A 25,449-nucleotide genomic window follows, 5' to 3' on the forward strand; every position below is an offset into this window, starting at 1 on the left:
GTGTCCCCTGCATTGGCAGGCAGATTCTCAACCACTGCACCACCAGGGAAGCCCTGTCCCTAATTTTTAAAAATATAGACTGACCTTATTTTTTGTTCAATCTGGAAATCTTTCACTTACAAGAAAGAATATAATAACAGCTTAAAGTATATGCATTTCTTGTTGTAATTTGTTTGGGGCCACTTCTCACACCTTATTTTTGCTTTTAGTCAGTTAAGAGTGAAATGGTATCTCAGACATGTTGCTTTTACCTGCAAGTAATAACCTAATCTTTCTTTTTTTAAATTTTTTTTATTTTTAAAATATTTTTTATAACCTATTCTTTTTTAAACAACCTTATCTTATCAATATACACCATATTCTGGCCATAAAACAAATTTTAGCACATTTTTAAAATTTGAAATCATATTAAACATGTTCCTTGACCATAACAAAATAAAACAAAAGTCAATAATAGGTACCTGAAAAATCTCAAAATGTTAAACAACACATATATGGGTCAAACCATGGGTCAAAGAAGAAGTCTAAAAGGTAATTAGAAAATATTTTGAAATGCATGAAAATAAAAAGTTAACATACAAAAATCTGTAGAATGCACCTAAAACAGCTTGGGAAATTTATAGCACTAAATGCTTATATTAGGGGGAAAAAAAAAGTTTCCCACAGTCTCAGTCAGGTGGCCTATAAAAAATATCCATAGACTGGATGGCTTCAGCAACATTTATTTCTCACAGTTCTGGAGGCAGGAAGTCTGAGATCAGGGGGCCGGCATGGTCAGGTTCTTGGCAATGGCTCTCAGAAAGGAATCCCATGTCTCCCTTTCTTTTTATAAGGGCCTCACCCTCATGATCTCATCTAACCCTACTCACTAACTGCAAATCCCATCACACTGGGGCTTAGGGTTTCAACACACGAATTTGGTGTGGAGACATGTTCAGTCCATGGCACACAATAATCTAAGCTTCCACCCTATGAAACTAGAAGAAGAAGATCAAATTAAACCCAAAGCAATCAGGAAGACGGGAATAACAAAGATAAATCCTGAGTGCAGTATAATCAGAAACAAAAACAATCGAGAAATCAATGAAACCAAAAGCTGGTTCTTTGATATGATTTTAAAAAAAAGAAAGAAAGAAAGAAAGAAAGAAAAAACTTGAAAAACCTTTAGCCACACTGACCAAGGGGGGGAAAAAAAAGAGAAGTCACAAATTACCATTATCACTACAGAACCTACAGATATTAAAAGGATAATAAGGAAACACTATGAAAACTTCTATGATCATATATATGACAATTTAGATAAAATCAATGAATTCCTTGAAAGATGAAAACAAAAAATCACTCAAGAAGAAAATAGATGACCTGAAATAGTCCTATATCTATTGAATACATTGAATTCGTAGTAAAATAAAATAAAATAAAAACTTTCTCATAAATACAACTTCAGACCCAAATGATTTCACTGGCAAATTCTACCAAATGCTTGAGAAAGAAATAATACAAACTCTACACATCCTCTTCCAGAAAACAGAAGAGGAATACTTCCCAACTTGTTTTATGAGGCCAGCATTACTCTAATACCAAAACTAGACAAAGATATTATAAGAAAACTACAGACCCATATCTCTCATGAACATGTAATACAAAAATTCTGGGCAAAATATTAGCAAATTGAGCTTGGAAATATATAAAAATGGTAACACATCACAACCAAATGGGGTTTATCCAGGAATGCAAAGGTATTTTAACATTTGAAAATCAATCAATGTAATTTATCATATTAATAGACTACAGAAAAAATGTTCATGTAATTCAGAATGTGCTAGATGATGTCTTGGTATAAGCCTTTAAAAATAAATTTTGTCTTAAACTTGATGAACACTTTTAATCTGACTACATAGGATTTCTTCAGCCCAGGAAATTTTTTTGTTTGTTTTTTACTTTGCTTTTGATAATTCCTTCTGTTTGACTTATTCGGATGTCTTTTGCAGGAATACCAGTTATCCATGTATTGGATGTACTCTATTGTCTAAACACACATTCTCTGTTTCTTTGTTATTTCCCCTAAATTCTGGGATACCTTCTCAAGCTTGTGTTATTTACTGCTATATGACAAACCACCTCAAAACAAAATGGCTTAAAACAATAACCATGTATTATTATTTCTCAAGAATCTATAGGTCAGCTGGGTGGTTCTGCCCATCTGAGCTGGACTCTGCTAATAGCTTGGTTTGCTCATGTGTCTGTGGTCGGCGGGAGGGATGATAGCCATTGGGTGAGGCTATCTTTAGTGAGAATGGCTTGGTTCTGCCCCATGTGGTCACTCATCCTCCAGCAGGCTAGCCTAGGCACACACTCAGGGTGAAGGCAGAGGACAGGGTGAGGATTCAGAATGCTCAAGCACTTTTCTAGCTTCTATATGGGTCAAGTTTGCTGCTGTCTCTTTGTCAAGTCACATGGCTGAGCCCAAAGTCAAAGTGGAAGGAACTCCAAAGTTTTAGGGTAAAGGACATAGGCAGAGGGAGACTCTAAATTAGGGTCATTAACGTGGTCAGTCTACCATATGCTTCATTCATATTACCTATTCAATTTTCTACACAATCAATTCTGGTCTATAGATTATATTTTGCTATTTTGTTTTTAGTTTCCATGTTTTCCCTTTTTATCTCATCCCTGACCCTTTTAATTCATTCTGATGCCTTTTCATCTTCCTCTATTTACTCTTTACGATTTTTCGGTTGTATTTCATATTGACCACACCTTCCTGTATTCTGTTAAGGACAGCACAGTTTCTGAAAGTTTCTTCTGGTGTTTGGAATTCTCGAAGTCTTCAGTATGCTACTCCCTTCTCTTTGTTGTGATATATGTGTATAGGCCTCATTTGATATCTTTTGAATGAATGCTAAGGCAACATTTATCAATATTTAGAGTATATGGGTTGCCTCTGGCCTCACTCTGTCTATTTGAGTGATGATAAAAAAATCCCATCACATGGACCTAGAGATGATCATACTAAATGAAGTAAGCCAGACAGACAAAGACAAATATCACATGATATCACTTATATGTGGAATCTAAAAAAAATAATGATACAAATGAACTTACTTACAAAACAAAAACAGACATAGAAAATAAACTTATGGTTACCAAAGGGGAAAGGGGGTAAGGATAAATCATGAGTTTGGAATTAACATATACACACTATATATATACACACTATATATAACATAGATAAAGGACAAGGACCTACTGTATGGCACAGGGAATTATATTCAATATCTTGTAATAACCTATAATGGATAAGAATCTGAAAAAGAATAGATATATAGGTATGTATAACTGAATCACTTTGCTGTACACCTGAAACTAACATAACATTGTAAATCAACTATATTCTAATAAAAAAATTGTAGGAGCAAAAAAACCCAAAAACAAACAAAAAAGTCCTATCACAGATCCACCTCTGGAGACGAGGTGGTGAGTCCAGCTCTCAGTCCAAATCTAAGTTTGAGGCCAGTACTCACAAGTATACTTAGTCTCCCTCTGCCTGATTCTGTAATATTCTAAACAAAGGAAATACAACTGGGGCTGCCCAGCTACCAGGATTTTTCCCAGCTACCCATGACAGAAATTCTGTACTTGTGAGGAATATTCTGCACCCCTTCCAGCTGCCACCCGAGAGTTCCTGTCTCGTAATGTGTGTAGACAGATGACAAAGGGGTGTGGGTGGGCTGGAGGGGGGCAAGGTGATGGCAGCTGTGCTCTGGCGGTCTCAACCCCCCCCCCCAAAAAAAACAAAAACAGTCCCAGCGTTATGGAGACAGCTTTCCCAGTCTTCTGGCCAGGTTACAAATGTAGCACGGCCATGCCCGTGGCTGTCTTGCCTTTGGGTTTAGCCCCAGTACAAGGACAGCATGTCACACAATACTTAGGGACTTAGTCTGTAATGTTTGTCATAAGAATGAACCAATAAATGGACCCAAACCTCTGAGCTGTGAGTGGGGTGTAGGTTTTAAAGCATTTCCCACCGTTTTAAGGTACTGTCTTTTGTAAATTAAGAGTGGCATGCCGTGAGAAAGTTTGGGTACATGTTTTCAACTCGCCTTCATTTGACTTATAATTAATTAGGAGTAAGTCCTTTGAGAATTCATTGATGTCCATCAGTCTTAGTTTCTGGTGAGGGTATGAACTTTTACCTTTATGGATATTTTAATAAAAGCTTGGGAGGTGATGCTTTCAAGAGCTACTTGTCAAATGTTACTTTAAACTGATTTGGATGAGTAGAATTTTATTTTCAATAAGTAAAAAAAAGAAAAAAATGCACATAATACAAAATTCAAAAAATAAAAAGGGTATACATACCCTGAAACATATTAATCATATCCCAGACCTCCAACTACCTCCCCAGAGTCAGGGAACTGACTCCTGTGAAATTATTTTACATGTTTCCAGAGATATTCTATACATATGTGAGCACTGTATACACATATTTGTACACACACATAGCCACGTACTAACCACTTTTTTCCTTTGTGATTTTCGTCTCTTAACAAATCTTAGAGATATTTCCATATATCAGTACATGTATAGATTTATTTATCTTTCAGCCTTTCTACTGAGTTTTTAAAGTAGATTTTAAATTTTCATCAAATAAATAGTTATACTTCATTTAAAAAGTCAAGTACCACAAAGGGGTTATTACAGATTACAATAGCTCTCCTTGTCACTAATTCCTAATCTTCTTAGAGAAAACCACGTTCAACTCTTTTCATTATTTCTTCATGGATCTATTTCTCATATTTCTAAATATTATATAAAATATTCAAAATCTTGGATTGTGTTTTCCGTTTTAAACATTATCTATTATCTTTTCACCACTCCTACATTTAGATGAGATAAAAGGAGCTAGCGAATGAGTTGGCGGTCAGACCAGTAGAAGGAGAATCAAGAAAGTAATATTAGAAAAGCCAAGAGAAGTGTGGATTTCAGGACCAGAGGGCTCAATGGTGTCAAGGGCCCTAAAGCTGATAAGGAGGTGAGGACCAAGTAATGTCCACTCTATTTGGCTATCAAGTTGTTGACTTACACTTCCAGCTGTAACAGCTTCAAGAGGGCTAGTGATTGTTGTGAAATGAACAGAACTGTTTGAAAGTGGCAAAGGGAACTCATTCTGGGTTGTCTGGACAATGACCTGGGATGGGGAGAGAGGAGGGCACAGGTGAGGACTGAGAGCTCGAATCCCTGAACCCAAGCTCAGCTTCTCACCGGATGTGTAGCTTCCTGGATATTTTATGAACCCCAGTCTCCCCAGGCTGGGCATCCGGAGTTCCCAGATAACTCCTTAAACAGCAGGCACCCACACTGTCCTTAAGCAACACGGTTTTCCCTCACTTGTCCTCAAAAGAAAGACAGATGGAGGGAGAGCGCCTCACCTGGGATGCAACCCCAATATGTCTCTCTATGAGATGACGGAAGAATCAGGAAATCCATGTCTAACCTTCTCTTAATTATCCGTGGCCTACATAAGTTTTCCCAACAACATGTATTTTTTAAATTTCTGCCATGCGATGTAACAGACGTCATCCTGAGCTCTGGTGCATGACCGAAAGAGACCCCGCGAGGACCCTGCCCAGCAGGACAGGGCTTCTGGGGAAAGGACAGGAAGTCGGATTTCAGGAGGTTGAGCAGGAATAGGAAAGTAAGAATGTAGAGACAGGAAGTGAAGACTAATCATTCAGGAAGTCGGTGGATAATAGGATGCAGAGAATGGGAAAAACGGAAAGAGTAAGAATCTGAAGGATTCAGGAGAAAGTGAAATAAAAACCACGGGTTCCTTTGTCAAATTGCCTGTATGTCTGTTGAAGAAAATGCTTTGTGCGCTTGCTTTACAGTTCAGACCATCAGAACTCAAACCCGTTCAGATTTAAGAATGGACTCAAGGGCCAGCATCAGGAGTGAGGACCTGGACCACCCGGATCCCAAATATGATTTGAAAAATCAGTTATTTAAGTCAGAGATAATGGGACTTCCCTGGTGTCGCAGTGGTTAACAATCTGCCTGCCAATGCAGGGGACACGGGTTCGAACCCTGGTCCGGGAAGATCCCACATGCCGCAGAGCAACTAAGCCCGTGTGCCACAGCTACTGAAGCCCGCGCACCTAGAACCCGTGCTCCGCAGCAAAGAGAAGCCACCGCAATGAGAAGCCCGCGCACCGCAACGAAGAGTAGTCCCCGCGTGCAGCAACAAAGACCCAACGCAGCCAAAAATAAATAAATTAAATAAATAAATTTTTTTGAAAAGAGAGAATAAGAGCTCCTGTCACCTGGGCTGGCATTTGGGTGCTGCTCTTAGGAGCTGTGCATCAAGGGATGTATTCAGCATCTCTAAGCCTCAGTGTCCCTTCTGTAAAATGGGACAGAAGTATGTAAAAAGTGTCAACATAATATGCAATGCGTACTAGACTTTAATTAAGCTGAAAAAAAAATTAGAACTTTTATCAGACTAAAAAAACATACTGTAGGGATTTCCCTGCCGGTCCAGTGGTTAAGACTCCGGGCTTCCACTGCAGGGGGCACGGGTTCGATCCCTGATCGGGGAACTAAGATCTCACATGCTCCGCGGTGCGGGCAAAAAAAAAAAAAATAATAATACTAACACTCACGTTGTAAAGGGGCTACAAGGAAAGCAAACTGCCCCCCGCCCTCACTCCTCTGTACTTCCTGTCCTCCTACCACAGCCGTCACTTTTAGCCTCGTTCTATTGTTATTTATTCTAGGAGTTTACTCCCTATCAGTAAATTACACATCTACACCATTGTGTATCTATACCGCTACTGATTCATCAGCTTTAAATGTTATCTATTCAATTCCTGCTATAACAGTTAAGGATTTGGTGCCCTGACACCATTGCAGCTCTCACAGGACACTTCAACCTCCATTTCTGGCTCCATTGAGATGGACTCTTTCTCTCCAACTCCCCATGTTGTGTTATGAATGTTAGTGAGCAGGCTCTTCCTCTCCATCTCAACTTTGGGGGCTGAACCTTTATTTTAAAATATCAAAGGTGGTTACAAGCATAGCCTGCATTGTAATCCTAACGCTCTTTTCTGCTGTTTGTCTATAAATCGATTCTAAATGTTAAAGATAATTAGCAGCATTGACATTATCATGACTGTCAAATAGTGTCTTTAAACACAATGCTTTCTCCCAAGCACCTGTGTCCCTCGGATACGAAGGTTCTAACATGGGATTCAAACAGGCCACATTGCAGTTTGCCTTGTATTTGGAAAATGTCTTTCTTATACTTTTTCTTATGAGTTTCTAATTACTCTTTCATTGTAAGAAGGAACAGATGCGTTAACATGATATGTCTTCTTGACCAGATCCCCACTCTTCCAGGTTCTTATATGTTATCCATTGCTTGGAAACGATTCCATTTTTCTTTTTGAAACTCCAGTTTTTTCGTGTGTAGACTGTGGTTTTCTCAAACAGCTTTTTGCTTTTCCTGGTGTCTCTGGTTACTTTCTTGGATCCAATGCTTTTATTATATTGGGTTAGCCAAAAAGTTCGTTTGGGTTTTCCATAAGATGTTACTAACTTTTGGCCAACCCAATATCTTCGTTTATATTTTCTGAGTGAGTCCTTCTATTTGGTCTAAAGAAATGGCTGCACCATCTTTCTCCCTGGGTCCTCCCCTCCAGGACCCCATGCTCTGATCTGGACCTGATCGATTTCTGGGCCCACTACACGGCAACCATCAGTACTCCCCTGGCTCATAGGCACCGTAGCCTAGACCCTACTCCTCGTTTTACAAAAAAACTGGGTGGGAAGTAAATTTTCTTCAGCCTTGCCCATCTGAAAGGGCCATTATCCTGCCATCGCTCTGGTGAGACGAGTGTCTTATAAACCTCTTCCTTCCTGTTTGCTGTTCGGAGGCTTTTCGAATTTTTTAAATCTCTGGAGTTCTCAAACTTCACAGTGAGATTTCTAGGTATGGCTCTTTTTTCACTTATCCTTCTGGACATCCTGTAGTCTCTTTCCCTACAACCTCTGGAACTTATGACAGTTTTTCGGATAAACTCATTCCTTCTGTTTTCTTTGTTCTCTGCTTCTGGAAAACTTACTAGTTATAAGTCAGGCCTCCCAGATTAAGGCTCTATGCCTCTTAGTTTTTGGTTACGTTTTCTGTATGTTTGTCATTTTGGTTTACTTTCTGAGGGATTTTGGTTGAATTTCTAATTTCAAAAATCTTTCTCTTTTTCTTTCTAAGAGCTCTTTCTAATTTTCTGTTTCTTTTGCATGGATTCCTTTCCTTGTTTCATGAATATATTGTTTTACTCATATCTCTGTTGGTACTAATTGCAGTATTTAAAGTGTTATCTTCTGTTTCATTAATGAGTTCTATGTCTTCTAGGGACAGTTTTTCTTATTGTGTACTTGTTCTTTCTCTTCCACTTTGCAGGTCTGACTCAAATGTCTGATTAGCTTTGGGTATCTGCTTATATTTGGCAATGTGGAAATTCAAAGACTGACTGCGAGTACTGGGTACAGAGGTGGGAGTTTTCCTCTGGACACACTTTGCTTTAGACTTAGGCAGACAGGCAGGTGGAGGCCGTGCTCTGCAGAGAACCGGGAAGAGGGGAGTTTTACTTGGGTCACCATCAGTCTAGCCTCTTTAGTTCTCCCCGGAGAATTCTTCTGATGTTTTTAGAAAAACTGTATCTTCTTTGCTTGGGGTTTAAACGCCTGGCTATAAGGCATCATGCATAGAGAAATAGGGGAGAATTATGGGGGAGGAGTGATTGTCATGTGTAAGTCTCTAACCAGTCGCTGTGTTCACCCTCACTTCGTGCCCACCATGGGATCTGAAAGCTCTTCAGGGCTGTCTATAGGTCCTCTGTCACCCCAGTGCCTGAAACGCAATCCCATAATCTGGGCTCCAGAGGGTCTGCTTCATCACTCAGCGCGATACACACTTTTTGTTTTACAGAAGTTTGTTAAACTCCCTTGTTTGTTGATGACACGCCTTCCTAGCCTCTTTATTGTTGAAGTTTTCAAGATATTATTTATTAGCATCTTAATGCAGAGTTTATAATTTTATGTACTCAGTCTACCATCTGAGACTGAAAACCTTCCATTTCCTTTAGTAATCAAGAAACAATTCCATTGTTAATACTACTCAGCCATAAAAAAGAACAAAATAACGCCACTTGCAGCAACATGGATGCAACTAGAGATTATCACACTAAGAGAAGTAAGTCAGAAAGAGAAGGACAAATATCATATGATATCGCTTGTATGTGGAATCTAAAATATGACACAAATGAACCTATCTATGAAACAGAAACGGAATCACAGACATAGAGAACAGACTGGTGGTTGCCAAGGGGGAGGGGGCTGGGGGAGGGATGGAGGGGGAGGTTGGGCTTAGCAGATGTAATCTATAATAGAGAGAATGGATAAACAACAAGGTCCGACTGTATAGCACAGAGAGCTATATTCAATGCTCTATGATAAACCATAATGGAAAAGAATATTAAAAAAAGAATGTAGATGTGTGTAACTGAATCACTTTGCTGTACAGCAGTAATTACACAACATTGTAAATCAACTATACTTCTATAAAAAAAAAAAAAGAAAAAGAATTCCATTGTTGCTTCTCAGGAAGAAGTGGGAAGGATATTCTGAATTGCAGGCAATTTCAATGGCTAGAATGACTGCATGGAGGAAATTCATGGAAGATGAGAATGTTTCTCTTCTCCTGGTCCACAAGCAGCCCTGTAGGAGAGCAGGGCAGGCAGAACTACTGCCTTTCCACATGCCACTTTAGACATACTGGGTTTCTTTTCTCCCACACCTTTGTGGGACTGAATTTGGTACTAATATGTGCCTTAACGAATGCTTTTTATGTACCGTGTGTAAGACGCACATCATTTTATTTAATCTTAGCCACCTTACAAATTATATATTATTATCTTTATTTTATAGTTGACTAAAGGGATACTCAGTGAGATTACCTATTATATCCAGGTTGACACAGCTAATAAGAGGTAGACCTAGAATTTCAGCCACTACTGGTTCCCATACCTGCCCACTCTCCACTGTAGCAGGGAAAGCATATCGATGTGTAACAACTCATCTCCCCTTTCCCTCCACTTCCCCTCCCTACTCCTAAAGTCTGAGGCAGTGTAGTATAGTGCGAAGTCCTGACTCAGGAGCCAAAAAAGTTGGATTTGGGTTCTTGCCTCTGCCACCTTTGAAGAGATGTTACCTTAGGTCAATCCCTAGACTTTCCTGACCCCTACTTTCCTCATCTGTATAGAAAAATATAATAAAATCTGCTCTGTCACCACCACCGGATGCAGAAGGATCACACAAGAACCTGTATATTAAAAGGCTCTGCAGTAATCATAGCAACAGCTCACACCTGTATAGTCCTTTATAATTTGCAAAATGCAACAACATTGTGAAATAATCCCTACCTGTTTCACAGAGGAAAACTGTGGCTGAGAGCATTTGGGTATCATACAGCTCATACTCTGCAGAATCAGAACTGAAACCCAGGTTTTATTACTCCAGATTCTATTATTTTCCCACACTCTAATGCTGCCACCTTATTTGCAAGAAGATTCTTTAATTATTGGGCAATTAACAACAGAATTTCTTCACAGAGCTCAGTCATTTCAAATTCTATTCTTTCTATTCTTAATTTTATTTATATACTACTTTTCAGGAGCTCGCCTATTGCATTAAGTAGATAAAAATAAGTAAATCATGTCAATTATTTATTATTGATTTATTACTTTAATATAGCAAATCATACCACAAAGGCCAAAAAATATGAAGCAATTCTTTTTTTTTTAATAAATTTATTTATTTATTTTTGGCTGCGTTGGGTCTTTGTTGCTCTGAGCGGGCTTTCTCTAGTTGCGGTGAGAGGGGGCTACTCTTTGTTGTGGTGTGCAGGCTTCTCATTGCGGTGGTTTCTCTTGTGCACAGGCTCTAGGTGCACAGGCATCAGTAGTTGTGGCACACGGGCTCAGTAGTGGCTCGCAGGCTCTAGAGTGCAGGCTTAGTAGTTGTGGTGCGCGGGCTTAGTTGCTCCGCAGCATGTGGGATCTTCCCGGACCGGGGTCTGAACCCGTGTCCCCTGCATTGGCAGGAAGATTCTTTACCACTGCGCCAGCAGGGAAACCCTGAAGCAATTCTTTAAAGGTGTTTAAGTTAAAACCAATAAGGAAATTGGGCCTGACATATCATAATCCCTGGTGCCACTGAATATCATTTCTAGTAGTTGGATGATATTTTCAATAAAATGAAGAGCTTGCCTGCATCCTAAGTATTTACTTTTTTAAAAAACATTCCAGCAGGTAACATAATGTTTACATGGCTCTTTGGCCTTAGAATACATCACTGCAGAAGGGGCATAAATCCTCCAACCAGCTCTCTGTGCAGTCCTGTTGCAGAAGGCCACACAGACATTCTACCCAGAGGGCCCACTGGTCTAGATCGTGTCCAGGCCTCAATGCAGTCTCCTTGTGGATTAATGAGGAAAACAGCCAGCAAGCCTAGGACACAGGGTACAAAAGGAAAGACAGCAGATTGGGGCTGAGAGAAAGCAGGGAGAGAGGCAGAGGGAGAAAGCAAAGTCAGAAAACTAGACGCAAAGAAGAAAAAAGACTTTGTGTATCCTCGACATTGGCATTGCCCTGAGATGGTTAGGTGCACAGAAAGAGAAAAGGGTGCTAATTAATATTCAGGTGGCAGAAGCCAAAATGGACAGTTTCTAAGAGTAGAGGCAATTAACTGTCTGCACACACAAAAAAGAAGCTAACCAGCCCTTCCTGACCGCCTACAGGTTGCACTGGTGAGTGGCATGGACTCTGTAGGTCTCATCACTGAAGAGAACCTGCTGGTGGCCAGGCCTGACTTTCCCACATGCCCTGGGGCCTGGGCTGCTTCGCCCACTGGCTGAGGTCACAGTGACATCAGTGATGAGCTGGCCCACTCAGCTCATTTCCCAAGAGGAACTAGGTTCAGCGTCAAGGTTTACGATTCCACTGCACCTCTATATAAAACAAATCCCACATACATCTACCTTAAAAATCAGAATTTAGTTTGGAAAAATAGTAGATTAAGGAGGTACAACCTCATTGTAAAAAATGGTAAAAAATGTAAAACATATTTTGAAAAAAATTCACAATCCCATAAATTCAGAGTAGTTACATTCTTTAAAGAGTAATTTATGTATAACTAGGTTCTAAGTTTTCATAATAGACTTATAAAAAGTAACTGTCTGAAACTGCCCCAAGGCTGCCAAGACCTCCCCTTCCAGACAGGATTGGAGGATAATGACTGTTCTTAAAGCTCTATGTACTTTTTTTGAAGTAATGCTTTTAATTTAGACTACAGAATTCTAAACAATATTCTGTACAATTAAAAAAATCATAGGGCTTCCCTGGTGGCGCAGTGGTTGAGAGTCCGCCTGCCGATGCAGGGGACGCGGGTTCGTGCCCCGGTCCGGGAAGATCCCACATGCCGCGGAGCGGCTGGGCCCGTGAGCCACGGCCGCTGAGCCTGCGTGTCCGGAGCCTGTGCTCCGCAACGGGAGAGGCCACAAGAGTGAGAGGCCCGCGTTCCACAAAAAAAAAAAAAAAAAAAAAAAATTTAGAAGAAATCATAAACAAGCTGTTGCATGGGAAAAGAGAAACCTACGAATGTTAAATATGACACGCTCGATTCCAGATTCACTCCTGATTTTTAGTAAATGTACTCTGCATTCTTATGTAGTACTATTTCGCATTCTGCTTTACTCACTGTGTCATTTTACGTATCCATGCCCCTAACTCATTTTCTAAGCTGCCATTCCCCCACCCCACTCCGTTTTTAACTTCACACTCCATCAGGTTTGTCTGGCCATGTCCCTGGACTGCTTAGAATCTTCTCTTGGTTCTCCATTGTCTTTAAAATCAAAGCCAAACTCACAGAACACCTTCTGAGCTGGCCTCTCTGCTTTGTCCCCCTCCCCCTGCACTGGATGCAGAGTATTAATGCAGACTTGACAAGCACTGCTGAGTTCTCTCCAGGATGGATACCCCGATTAGTACTCCCACGCCAGAGCTGACAGCCCACAGCCCCTGCCCACACCTGGCACTATCCATTTTGCTGATTTTGCTGGTCTAACTGGTATAAAATGTTTAGGGATGAGTGATGCTTAATGCTTATGGTTTCCTCCTCTGGTCATTGCTTGCTTACAAACGTTACCATCTTCACTTGGAGCACCCATCATTTTCTCCCTGAGTTGCCTTAGATCCTTTCAGTTTTAGATATTTCAAAAATCTTCTCAAGGGATTAATCTCCAAAATATATAAACAGCTCATGCAGCTCAATATCAAAAACACAAACAACCCAATCAAAAAATGGGCAGAAGAACTAAATAGATGTTTATCCAAAGAAGACATACAGATGGCCAACAAACACATGAAAAAATGCTCAACATCACTATTTATTAGAGAGATGCAAATCAAAACCACAATGAGGTATCACCTCACACCGGTCAGAATGGCCATCATCAAAAAGTCTACAAATAAATGCTGGAGAGGATGTGGAGAAAAGGGAACCCACACTGTTGGTGGGAATGTAAATCAATACAGCCACTATGGAGAACAGTATGGAGGTTCCTTAGAAGACTAAAAATAGAACTACCATGTGACCCAAAAATCCCACTCCTGGGCATATACCCAGAGAAACCCATAATTCAAAAAGATACAAGCACCCCAATGTTCATTGCAGCACTATTTACAATAATCAGGACATGGAAGCAACCTAAATGTCCATTGACAGATGAATGGATAAAGAAGATGTGGTACATATATACAATGGAATATTACTCAGCCATATAAAAGAACGAAGTTGTGCCATTTGCAGACACATAGATGACCTAGAGACTGTTATACAGAGTGACGTGTAAGTCAGAAAGAGAAAAACAAATATATTAATGCACATATGTGGAATCTAGGAAAATGGTATAGATGAACTTATTTGCAAAGTAGAAATAGAGAACAAACGTATGGATACCAAGTGGGGGAAGGGGGGGTGGGATGGACTGGGAGATTGGGATTGACATATATACACTACTATGTATAAAATAGATAACTAATGAGAATAGACTGTATAGCACAGGGAACGCTACTCAATGCTCTGTGGTGACTTAAATGGGAAGGAAATCCAAGGAAGAGGGGATATACGTATACGTGTGGCTGATTCACTTTGCTGTACAGCAGAAACTAACATTGTAAAGCAAGTATACTCCAATTTTTTAAAAAAAAATCTCCTCTTGGACCCGAAAAGACTTAATCCATAGTGTCCTTCACTGAAGAGATATTCCCAATTTTGATGAAAGTAAATTAACATATCTTTTGCTGGAGTCTGTTGTGCGTTTTAATACTCATTCTTCAAGATTATTCTACTATAATCTGCTCCATGAAATTAGTCATCACCTCCTCTAGGAGCTTGAAAGTTATTTATACTTCCTTTATTTTATCTGCTTTAAGGAATTTCTTGTGATGTTCTGTTTTGCTTTCTGAAGTCTGACCTCCTCAAGGGTAAGGACTGAGTGTTGTTCATCTCTGAATCCCCAGTGCATTCTGACTCATGGTAGTTCCATGTTGGTGGAATGAATAAATGACTCATGGTAGTGGCCGTGTCGTTATCTATGTGGCATTCCAGTAAGTCATTTCCTCTCGCCCCTACAATGCATTAGCAGAGAACCTTCCGCTCCCATGGTCTCTTTTGTCCACAGTTACTTGGAACTGGAACTCAGACAGAGCGAGTAAAAGACAGCATCAGATGCTGGCCCCGAGAGATCTCGAAGAGGGGCAGCCCTTCGGGGCATGTGTGCTGCTCTTCAAGGAGGGGAGGTTGTCTGCAGGGAGAAGAGAGCGAAAGTCCAAGGGGCCAAGGGAGGGAGATCAGGTTTTCCTTATTTTTTGCCAGGTTTTCTGCTTCTGATCCCTCATGAAGCTTTGGTCATAAGGTACCTCTCTATCCCTTTACTTCAAGAAAGCTCCAGTAAGTATCTCAAAGATACCTAGTCACATGTTTTCTACTTAGTAACAGAATAATTGCAACTTTCACATTTTTATTAGAGGTAATAGTAACTTACTCAATATTATGGCTAAGACATCTTTTTTATTTCAATATCTTTATTGGAGTATAATTGCTTTACAATGGTTAGTTTCTGCCGTATAACAAAGTGAATCAGCTATACGTATACATATATCCCCATATCTCCTCCCTCTTGCGTCTCTCTCCCATCGTCCCTATCCACCCGAAGTGAGAGAGTGGTAAGGCATCTTTTTATTCTTTTAATAGCCATACAAAAGTGAACTCACATTCAACTTGTCTTCCACTGATCTCTTTTTAACTGGTTACACTTTTTGGTCTTTAGTTGGGCACACCATGCTTATTGCATCCAAAATTTTTCACATGAAAGTGGAAAACTCAGATAGCAATTTGGTGTGTTGGTGGAAGGACCCAGTAAAAAGGTAGGAATCAATATCACTCATTTATTTGTGTGTTAATTCTATTTTATATGTTTTTAAAACATAATTAAACCTGAATCAGTCTTCTATGAGTTCACGTTTGTAGTAGTTCATACAGTAACTAGGATGAGTGATTTTTTTTTTTTTTGGCCACGACTTGTGGCTTGTGGGGTCTTAGTTCCCCAACCAGGGGTTGAACCCGCACCCTCAGAAGTGAAAGCGCAGAGTCTTAACCATTGGACCGCCAGGGATTTCCCAGGCTGAGTGAATTAAAAAAATTTTTTTAAATTGAAATATAGTTGATTTACAATGTTTCTTGGTTTTTGTTTTTTTATAAATGTATTTATTTTAGTTTATTCATTTTTGGCTGCATTGGGTCTTCGTTGCTGCGCGGGCTTTCTGTAGTAGCGGCGAGTGGGGGCTACTCTTTGTTGCGGTGCACGGTATCTCATTGTAGTGGCTGTTACTCCTTGTTGCGGAGCACAGGCTTTAGGCACACGGGCTTCAGTAGCTGTGGCTCACGGGCTCTAGAGCACAGGCTCAGTAGCTGTGGCACATGGGCTTAGTTGCTCCGCGGCATGTGGGATCTTCCCGGACCAGGGATTGAACCCGTGTCCCCCTGCACTGGCAGACAGATTCTTAATCACTGCATCACCAGGGAAGCCCCATTTACAATGTTTTGTTAGTTTCAGGTGTACAGCAAAGTCATATATATGTATATGTGTATATTCTCTTCCATTATAGGTTATTACAAGGTATTGAATTTAGTTCCCTGTGCTATACAGTCAGTCCTTGTTGTCTATCTATTTTATATATAGTAGTGTGTATATGTTAATCCCCAACTCCTAATTTAGCTCTCCCCCTCGCCCCCTTTGGTGACATAAGATTGTTTTCTATGTCTTTGAGTCTGTTTCTGTTTTGTAAATACATTCATTTGGATCATCTTTTTAGATTCCACAAATAAGTGATATCATATGATACTTGTCTTTCTCTGTCACTTGTCTTTATACTTCTCTTAGTATGATCATCTCTAGGTCCATTGATGTTGCTAAAAATGGCATTTTTTCATTCTTTTTTATGGCTGAGTAATATTCCATTGGGGGAATGAAAATATATATATATATACACATATACATATATATATCTTCTTTATTCCTCTGTTGATGGACACTTAGGTTGCTTACATGTCTTGGCTATTGTACTGAGTGAATTTTTTATTTAAAAAAATGTTATTGTGTAATACAACACAGACACCAAAACCCACACTAAACAAATGTATAGCTTAATTAGTAATGATAAGGCAGATACATCCTTGTTATTACCACTCAGGTCAAGAAATAGAAACTCGCTCCCCCCACCCCATGTGCCCATCACAGTCACAACTCCCTTCAGGTTAAGTTTCAATTATACAAATGACAAAAGGATTAGGTAAGCAATTATGCAAATAATTTTGCAAAGAGAATGTTTACATATATCATATTAATTTTTAGCACTTAATTTAAAAATCTTACTTGCAGTAAAAAAATTTATCATAATATTGGAATAATCACTACTCTATATAGTTTATTGTGTGGTCTCTCTCCCTCTCTAGATAGGTAGGCAGACAGATAGATGGATAGATATGTATATAGCTTTAATATATTATCTTAGACCGAAGGACAGACATATATTTTGTTTTAATATCTTATCCTCACTACACCCCTTCCAGGGGTTTACTTAACAAACAATGAAGCTAAAGATCAAAGATAAAGAAATTTGCTCAAGGAATAAAGGTAGAATTGAAATCAAGCAGATCTAACCCCCTTTCCATGATATCCTGCTATGATAATTCTAAGTGGTTCTTATTTGTTCATTAAACAGGTTTGCCATAATCTATGCATGTTCTGTTACTGTATGTTACTGAAAGTAAGAAACTCCATATTTTAAAAATTATATCATACAAATATTTCACTCCTGAGAATGGTCTTTTTTCTTGATTCATCCTAGCAACGTTTTACTTTATTTTTAGCATAAAATAAATAGGCTGGCTCAAAGCGAGCATACAACAATTCTTACGGAACACATATTGTCAGACTCGATGCTGAGCAGTTAACACTGGGAATTTCATTTAACCCTGAAAATAGTTCTTTGAGGTGGGAGTTATTATCCCCATGTTATAGGTAAGGACACAGAGCGAAGCCAGTAGAAAAAGAGCTGGGATGGAAATCAGGTCTTTCTCGGGCCACAGCTCTCGCTGCTAGCCCCTCGGATGCACATCCTCCACACACACCTACTGACTTTGTGTTCACTGGGTCACTGATGGTACCTGCACTGTAGGAGTCTTCTTCTTTTTTTAACTTGCATATTCTTGAGTAACTGAACTGAAACTGTAGCAGAAAGAGATACTAGAAAGAAGCAAATGAACCAACCCCATATCCTATATGTGCCCCTAAGCCTATGTCTCTTGGTTGTTTTCCTGATTCACAGCATGTCAGGACAAGTGCTTTGGAGGAAAAGCAAGACTTCATCCAGTCGTCAGTAGAAAGCCTTGGTGGCTGCAGTTTCTGTGACTTACAAAAAGGATACACAGGAGAAGAGGTAGGGAAAGCTTTGTGTCATACTTATTAATTACTGTGGATATTTTAAAAAATATCAAAGAGTGTTATGACAGAGTGGCAATGAAAGAATAACTTTTTCAATATGAACTAGAGTTATTTTGAATTTAGTTCGTGCAGCAGCTTATGTAAACCTGCCTGTCACTGTGAAAGCCCTTGTCTTCTTTTGTTTTCAAAGTCATAACTTAAGTGACAAACAAATATGTTAAGTGGCTTTTGTGAACTGGCTACAAGCTTTGCATGCCCGGACTTGTCTGGTACAAAGTGTACAAAACAGACATGTGATTTATAAACTATGGGGTAATCAAATGAATACAAAGAAAAGGAAAGAATCCTCTATATTTGAGTATTTGGGAATGATACTCTAAAAATACTGTAAGGAAAACTTGCTGCAATTTGCTTGACTTTTCTTTGCTCTCCAACCGAATTGAATAAGGTTGATAAATTAGGTGTGCTAATTTATTCCCCAGCAGTAACATCTGCATTATTTTCTACTGGAAACAATGCTTGAACCTCCAAACCATTCTGTTTCTATGAGAATCATAAGAAGCACAGAGTGACAAGGATCTCAAGAGACAACATAATTCTGGGGGGTTTTTTTGGGTTTTTTTTTGCGGTACGCGGGCCTCTCACTGTTCTGGCCTCTCCCGTTGCGGAGCACAGGCCCCCGACACGCAGGCTCAGCGGCCATGGCTCACGGGCCTAGATGCTCCGCGGCATGTGGGATCTTCCTGGACTGGGGCACGAACCCATGTCCCCTGCATCAGCAGGCGGACTCTCAACCACTGCACCACCAGGGAAGCCCTGGTTTTTAACATTGGGCCTCTCCCCTGATTTCTCTGTGCCCATATTTCCATCTGGAAAAAATGAAGATATTTTCATTACTTGAAGGATGAAACAGAGATCAAAGGGTTTTAGATGTCGTGAGATACCTAGCTGTGTGTTCACACGTGGCAGTTTGGTTTGATGCTTGATTCCTGGACTTTATACATTTTCATGAGCTGGCTGCTTTTCCTGGGACTGCAGAGAAAGCTGATGAATACACGCTGTAGTGGCCACAGGAGGCTTTAGGGACTCCATCCTTGTCTGATTCTGCTCTTTCGAGTTCTTAAATATAGACATTGATTACACAGTAAAAAAATATTTAACATCGCCAAGGATCATTCCATTGCCTTCCCAGGGGATCAGGTAGTATATCATTTAGGATGTGAACATCCCTGGGCTAAAGGCAGTCTTATGTCCATTTAACAGGTGAACAAATTGAGGCCTGGTGAAGTTAGTGAGCTACGCTCAAATTCAAATACATACCACACAGACAGAAATAGGCTGGAACTCAGGTTTCAAATCCTGTGTTCTATTAACTAAACCATTACCTAGTTCATTTTGTATCTCTGTTGGTGCTTTCAAAATTGTCCTGAAACATACAGAAATGAAGAATTGTCTTTGATTGTATTAAATGTGGCTTGATTCAAACTAAATCAAAATCAAATTATATTTTAAATTCTTAGGAGAAAGGGCTTCCCTGGTGGCGCAGTGGTTAAGAGTCCGCCTGCTGATGCAGGGGACACGGGTTCGTGCCCCGATCCGGGAAGATCCCACATGCCACAGAGTGGCTAGGACCGTGAGCCATGGCCACTGAGCCTGCGCGTCCGGAGACTGTGCTCCGCAATGGGAGAGGCCACAACAGTGACAGGCCCGCGTACCGCAAAAAAAAAAAAAAAAAAAATTCTTAGGAGAAAGATGAACTAGATCCTTCTGATTGGCCAAAAATCACAAGTTATAATAGAGTTCAAAAGGAAATGGGTTGTTTGGACCATGAAGTGGCTTCCCTCTATTCAGAACTGTTTCAAGCTAAATGTACCCTCAAATAGCTTGAAAAAGCAAACGTCAAGCGTCAGTCAAAGCCGTCAGCTAGCAGAACAGTAAGTGTATGGTTAATACATTCAGCTCGAAGTTCTCCACAACAGTAATTAAGGACTAGTGTTTTTAAAAATCGTGTAACTCTTTTGAAGCATACTTGATTTGCCGGCGTCTTTTTTCCTTTTAATAAACAAACAAAGCATATATTCCACATATAAGTGACATCATATATTTGTCTTAGCCTGACTTACTTCACTTAGTATGATAATCTCTAGATCCATTAGATTTTAATTAAGAATTATAAATTGTGGGAGATGGTGACTTAAGTAAATTCAAAATGTGATGCTGTGGTAATCTACTAAACCTGAATGTAACAACAGAGAAATTAATTTGTAAAAACCTGCACCTGACTACTCTTTCAAAAGATGGAATTGGTCCACTAAAGATGGTCTGAAAGCAACTGGCGCATCTGTAGATTACCTGCAATCCCTTCACAGCCCCAGGCCAGCTTTGTTCCCTTTGGAATTCAAAGAGCTTTGCATTTGCTGGCCTTTACCATTGGGGTGAAAGAGTTTAAGAAATCACAAACCGATTAAAATACTGGTGTAGCAAAACGAATTTGGAAAGGCAAATGTGTAACCACACACAAAACAGAGGTTAATGTTTTGGGATTGTTTGCTTTTTTTGACTTTCCATGTGACCATTTTCATTGGTATGATGAAATGAGATTTAACTACCAATGTTTTTTGAAGAATAATTATATATATATTTAAAATTGTAACACCTTAAAAATATATAGTATACTTACTGTGCTCTGGGATATTTTAAGGAAAATAAATCCATCCTTTTTTTTTTTTTTTGCTTTTGGGAGGGTATTAACATGATACAGCTCACATGGTGGAGAAGTGAGGTCTCCTGCCATCAGCATGTGAGGGAGCCACCTTGGAAGCAGCCCTTCCAGCCTTCGGCTGAAGGTGACCCCACCTGAAGGCTGACATACTCACTGCTACCTCGAGAGACCCTGAGCCACCCAGAGACCCTGTTCTCAAATTCTTCAACCGTGAGAAAATAAATGTTTGTTATTGTAAGGCACTAAAAAAATAAAATAAAATAAACTACTATATGTTGTTGGAGTTTAATCACTGTCACAAAGTATACAGGACTTCTAGCAAGGGCTGCAAGGATGGTAGAAACACTATTACTCTCTTGCACTGGGAAAAACTAGAAAACTATTAAGACAGCTTTATTCCGTAGGCATGGCTGCCTTCTTGGATGATTTAATTAAGTGATTATTTGTTAAACACCTAGAATTTTTTAAGTATCCACTGTAGTGGATAAAGAAAAAACTTGACAGCAAGCTATATGTTTGTCGGAAACTGCCTTTTTATATACCTGCCTTCGTACCTCTCTCTGTTTGCCCCTGGAGACATTTCTTCCCATTTAATCTTTACATTTCTCAGTATTGCAGAAGTTCAGGACTGGAAGAGTCAATCCCGTTGTTCTCTTTTCCTCATTTGTAAAATGGTAACCAAAAGCTCACATCTCTTCCTACCTCACTGGGATGAGACAGAGCTGACTGTTTTAACAGATACAAAACTGTAGTATCGCTCTCTTTATTTAGGGATTCCAATGCATTTAATCATTTTGGTGGGGAAGAGGTGACATTCTCATTGCTAGAGTTTGAACTAAGATGATGGAGAAGGGCAGAATTGGATGTGGTAGCCAAATGAATAGGTGGAGTTTAGTTAATTGCTTACATAATTGCTTACGTAAAAGCTCTCTTATGCCTAAAAATTAAACTTCTCTGTAATGTCTGAAAACTTCATTCCTTTCCAGCTGAAGGCTCTCTCTGTTAAAATGCAGAACAAACACCCTGTTTTAACAGTCATTTATACTTTCGTGGAAGTGTGTTTTAGATTCTTTCTTGGAATAGATTTTGATAGACAGAAGGATATTGGAAACTGTGTGAACAAGTAAAGAAGAAAGAAGTATAATGTTGTCCAAGACACCTTCAGACACACTGCCTGTTTTTCAGTTTTGCCAATGATTGGTGTGATACAAAAAATAGATTCTGGTTGACTAAGAAATTGACTGACAAATACTTTTTCTATAACTTAAAAAAGGAATTTCAAGCTTATAGAAGGTTAAAATAGTACAAAAAGTCCTATATACTCTTTATTCCCACTTGATAAGAGCCCCTACTTGCTCATCATTGTCTTTCCCCAACTGGTCATTCATTATGCCTAGACTTTGCTTAGATTCGAGTTTCCAGCTGCTATCACTTCTCTTTTTTTTTTCCCCCAAAGAACTTCCTTTAGTATTTCTTTTACAGAAGACCTGCTGATGATAGAGCCTTTCAATTATCATTTACCTGAAAGTATTTCATTTATCTAAACATATTTGTAACAGCTACTTTGAAGTCCTTGTCTGATAATTCAACATCTGGGTCATCTTGGAGTCGGTTTACATTGACTGTTCTTTCTCTTGATGGACCACGTTGTCCCATTTCTTCTCTTGACTGTGGATCACATTTTCCTGCTCTTCTCATTCCTGTAATTTTTGATTGTATGTTGGGCATTGTGGATGATACAGTGTTAGAGACTCTAGATTCTTTTATCTTCCTCTGAAAAGTGTTGAGTTTTGTTCTAGCAGGTAATTAATTTGGCAGGATTCAAATTGTATCTCCAATACAACAGGCAACAGCTGAATACCCTGCTTAGTTCTTTCAGCCTTTCAGCTGTTTGTTTTCTGCCAGTCTCCTTAGGGTCTCTCACGTAGATTCGTAATTCAGGGATCAGCCAAGGACTTGGCAGAATTTACATATATATTTTGGGGTGCCCCCTTCTGGGGTTCACTTCTTTCTGTGATGTCCCCCTTCACTTTTCAGTCTAGAAGCTCTGAATACTGCCCTGTTCCTCAAACCAATTTCACTGTAGCTTTCTCCTTGAGTTCTAGCTATTCTCAACTGGTGGACTAAGAAATACCTTCAGGCAAGAAACCCATATAAACACAAATCTCAGCCAGTGCCGTTCCTTCTTTCAAGCGTCATCTTCTTCCTGGTTTGTCTGCTTATGGTTTCCTTCAGAGAGTTGTTTTTATGTTTTGTCCTGAACTCATTATCTGTAAGAGAGTTAGTCTGACACAATTATTCCTCCATTACCAGAGACAGAACCTACAAACACTTTTTTAAAATATAAAAAATAAACATCAATTCTGTAAATTGTTGCCAATAAATTAATTATTTCAGCAACTACCTACCAAGTATTACTTTGGGCTAGTTACTGTTCTAGTACTGGGCGCTAGAAAGCATTTCAGATATAAGATTTATATTAGCTTGTAGTCAACTTAAATGGGCCTTTTTTTAAAACCTCAAGATAAAGTGTTATTCAGAGACACTTGCAATCCCTTCCCCCAAAATGAATATAAAAAACATACATTAACTTGTTATGTCATAAATACTTTACATTTATGTGGTGCATTTTTTTTTCAGATTTCTGAGGCCAAAGGCATTTGCAGTTGAGTTTAATAACATCAATATTGGTTGCAGTTAAAAAGCCCCAACTTTCTTCAGCTAGCTTGCAATTTGTCAAAATATTTTTTTCATACAAATCCCTGGGATGGAGCCACTCTCTTGCAACAGTGACACCTCTGTCATTTCTTGATTTGGAAAAGAAGAAACTTTGGAACTAGAAACATCAAAAATAAAAGACATGAAAAGCACAGTGGTCCTTCAGTATCAAATTTGGTGCTGAACGGCTACCAATAACCCCAGACAGTGATTGGCTTCCCCTTTGACTTATCACCTTGCTACCTCGGGTGTGGAATGCTGCATAAATGGCTTTAGCTTTTCACTATATCTAAATAAAATAAAGGTCAGCATAGACTCCAGTGCTAAAGGTCACTCATTTATTTTGGGGCGAGAGATCCAGGATAGAAGAAAGACGACCTGCTGCTGGAAGTTTCCATGTTCTTCCACCTCCTTAGTTCTTGGCTTATTCATCATCCCCACTCTTAAATCCTCAGTCAAGACCTGTCTCGCCCAAAGAGACTGACAGGAGGCTGAAGAGGGACAAAAAGACGGGTGGGAAATGTTTCTTGCTTTGTAGTTTTGTGTGAGTCTGGCTCTGGATTTATTAGGGTGTCAAGTGGGAAACAGTTTAAGACTAAGCTCCAGTTCCTCTTCTGTGAGCCTCACTATTTTGCATACAGGTTGGATATAAGCCAGGTGTCCTTTTTAATTCCAGTTCTCCAGCACCTATTCCTATTCTGTCATTAGAATCAAATAGCCTATAGAGGATGACATATGGCTAGCCCAGTTTGTCCTCCGTAACTGTGTGTTGAACGAATCAGCTGGCTCCCTGTAATATGCTTTGGTCCCTTCTCTCTTTTATTAAAAAATAAAATTTATTTATTTATTTATTTATTGGCTGTGTTGGGTCTTTGTTGCTGTGTGCAGGCTTTCTCGAGTTGTGGCGAGCGGGGGCTACTCTTCGTGGTGATACGCGGGCTTCTCATTGCGGTGGCTTCTCTTGTTGCAGAGCACAGGCTCTAGGCGCGTGGGCTTCAGTAGTTGTGGCACGCGGGCTCAGGAGTTGTGGCTCATGGGCTCTAGAGCGCAGACTCGGTAGTTGTGGCGCATGGGCTTAGCTGCTCCGCAGCATGTGGGATCTTTCCGGACCAGGGCTCGAACCCGTGTCCCCTGCATTGGCAGGTGGATTCTTAATCACTGTGCCATCAGGGAATCCCCCTACTCCCTTTAATTATATTTTCTAAGATACATTTATTCTTTATAAAAATTTTTATTTTATATTGGAGTATAGTTGATTTACTATGTTGTATTAGTTTCAGGTGTACAGCAAAGCGGTTCAGTTTTACATATACATATATCCATTCTTTTTCAGATTCTTTTCCCACATAAGTTATTACAGAATATTGAGTAGAGTTCCCTGTGCGATACAGTAGGTCCTTGTTGGTTATCTATTTCATATATAGTAGTGTGTATATGTTAAACCCAAACTCCTAACTTATCCTTCCCCCACCCCTTTCCCCTTTGGTAACCGTGTTTGTTTTGTAAATAAGTTCACTTGTCTCATTTTTTTAGATTCCACATATAAGTGATATATGAAATTTGTTGATTATTTTATATATAGTACTAAGATACATTTATTCTTAATATCTGAAATTATTTTTATTACCATTTTCTCTCTTATTTTTACTCAATACTTAAATATATTTCCGACAGTACAGCAATTTCACCCTAAACTCTGCATCTCGTTTTCCGCTGAATCCTATCAGGAGCTCCACCTGAAACGGTGTGGGGTCATTAGCAAGCATCTGTGCCCCTTGGAGCAGTGGGCTGGGCCCAGCTGTGCACCCAGGGAGGCTGCCCCTCCATGCTTACCGCAGAGCATCTTATGCAGTTAAAGAGAGAAATGAGGAAACAGAGAACACAA

General features: G+C 39.6%; 1 long non-coding RNA gene across 1 annotated transcript; it reads left to right on the forward strand.

Annotated features, from left to right (window-relative positions):
- The first annotated feature begins 14,744 nt into the window (after positions 1–14,744).
- LOC137215968 (uncharacterized) lies at positions 14,745–21,117 on the forward strand. The gene is made up of 3 exons (XR_010939517.1): positions 14,745–15,069; positions 18,009–18,119; positions 20,868–21,117. It is a non-coding gene; the product is annotated as an uncharacterized lncRNA (long non-coding RNA).
- The last annotated feature ends 4,332 nt before the right edge of the window (positions 21,118–25,449 follow it).

Source organism: Pseudorca crassidens, chromosome 21, assembly GCF_039906515.1.
Source record: "Pseudorca crassidens isolate mPseCra1 chromosome 21, mPseCra1.hap1, whole genome shotgun sequence".
Lineage (NCBI taxonomy): Eukaryota > Metazoa > Chordata > Mammalia > Artiodactyla > Delphinidae > Pseudorca > Pseudorca crassidens.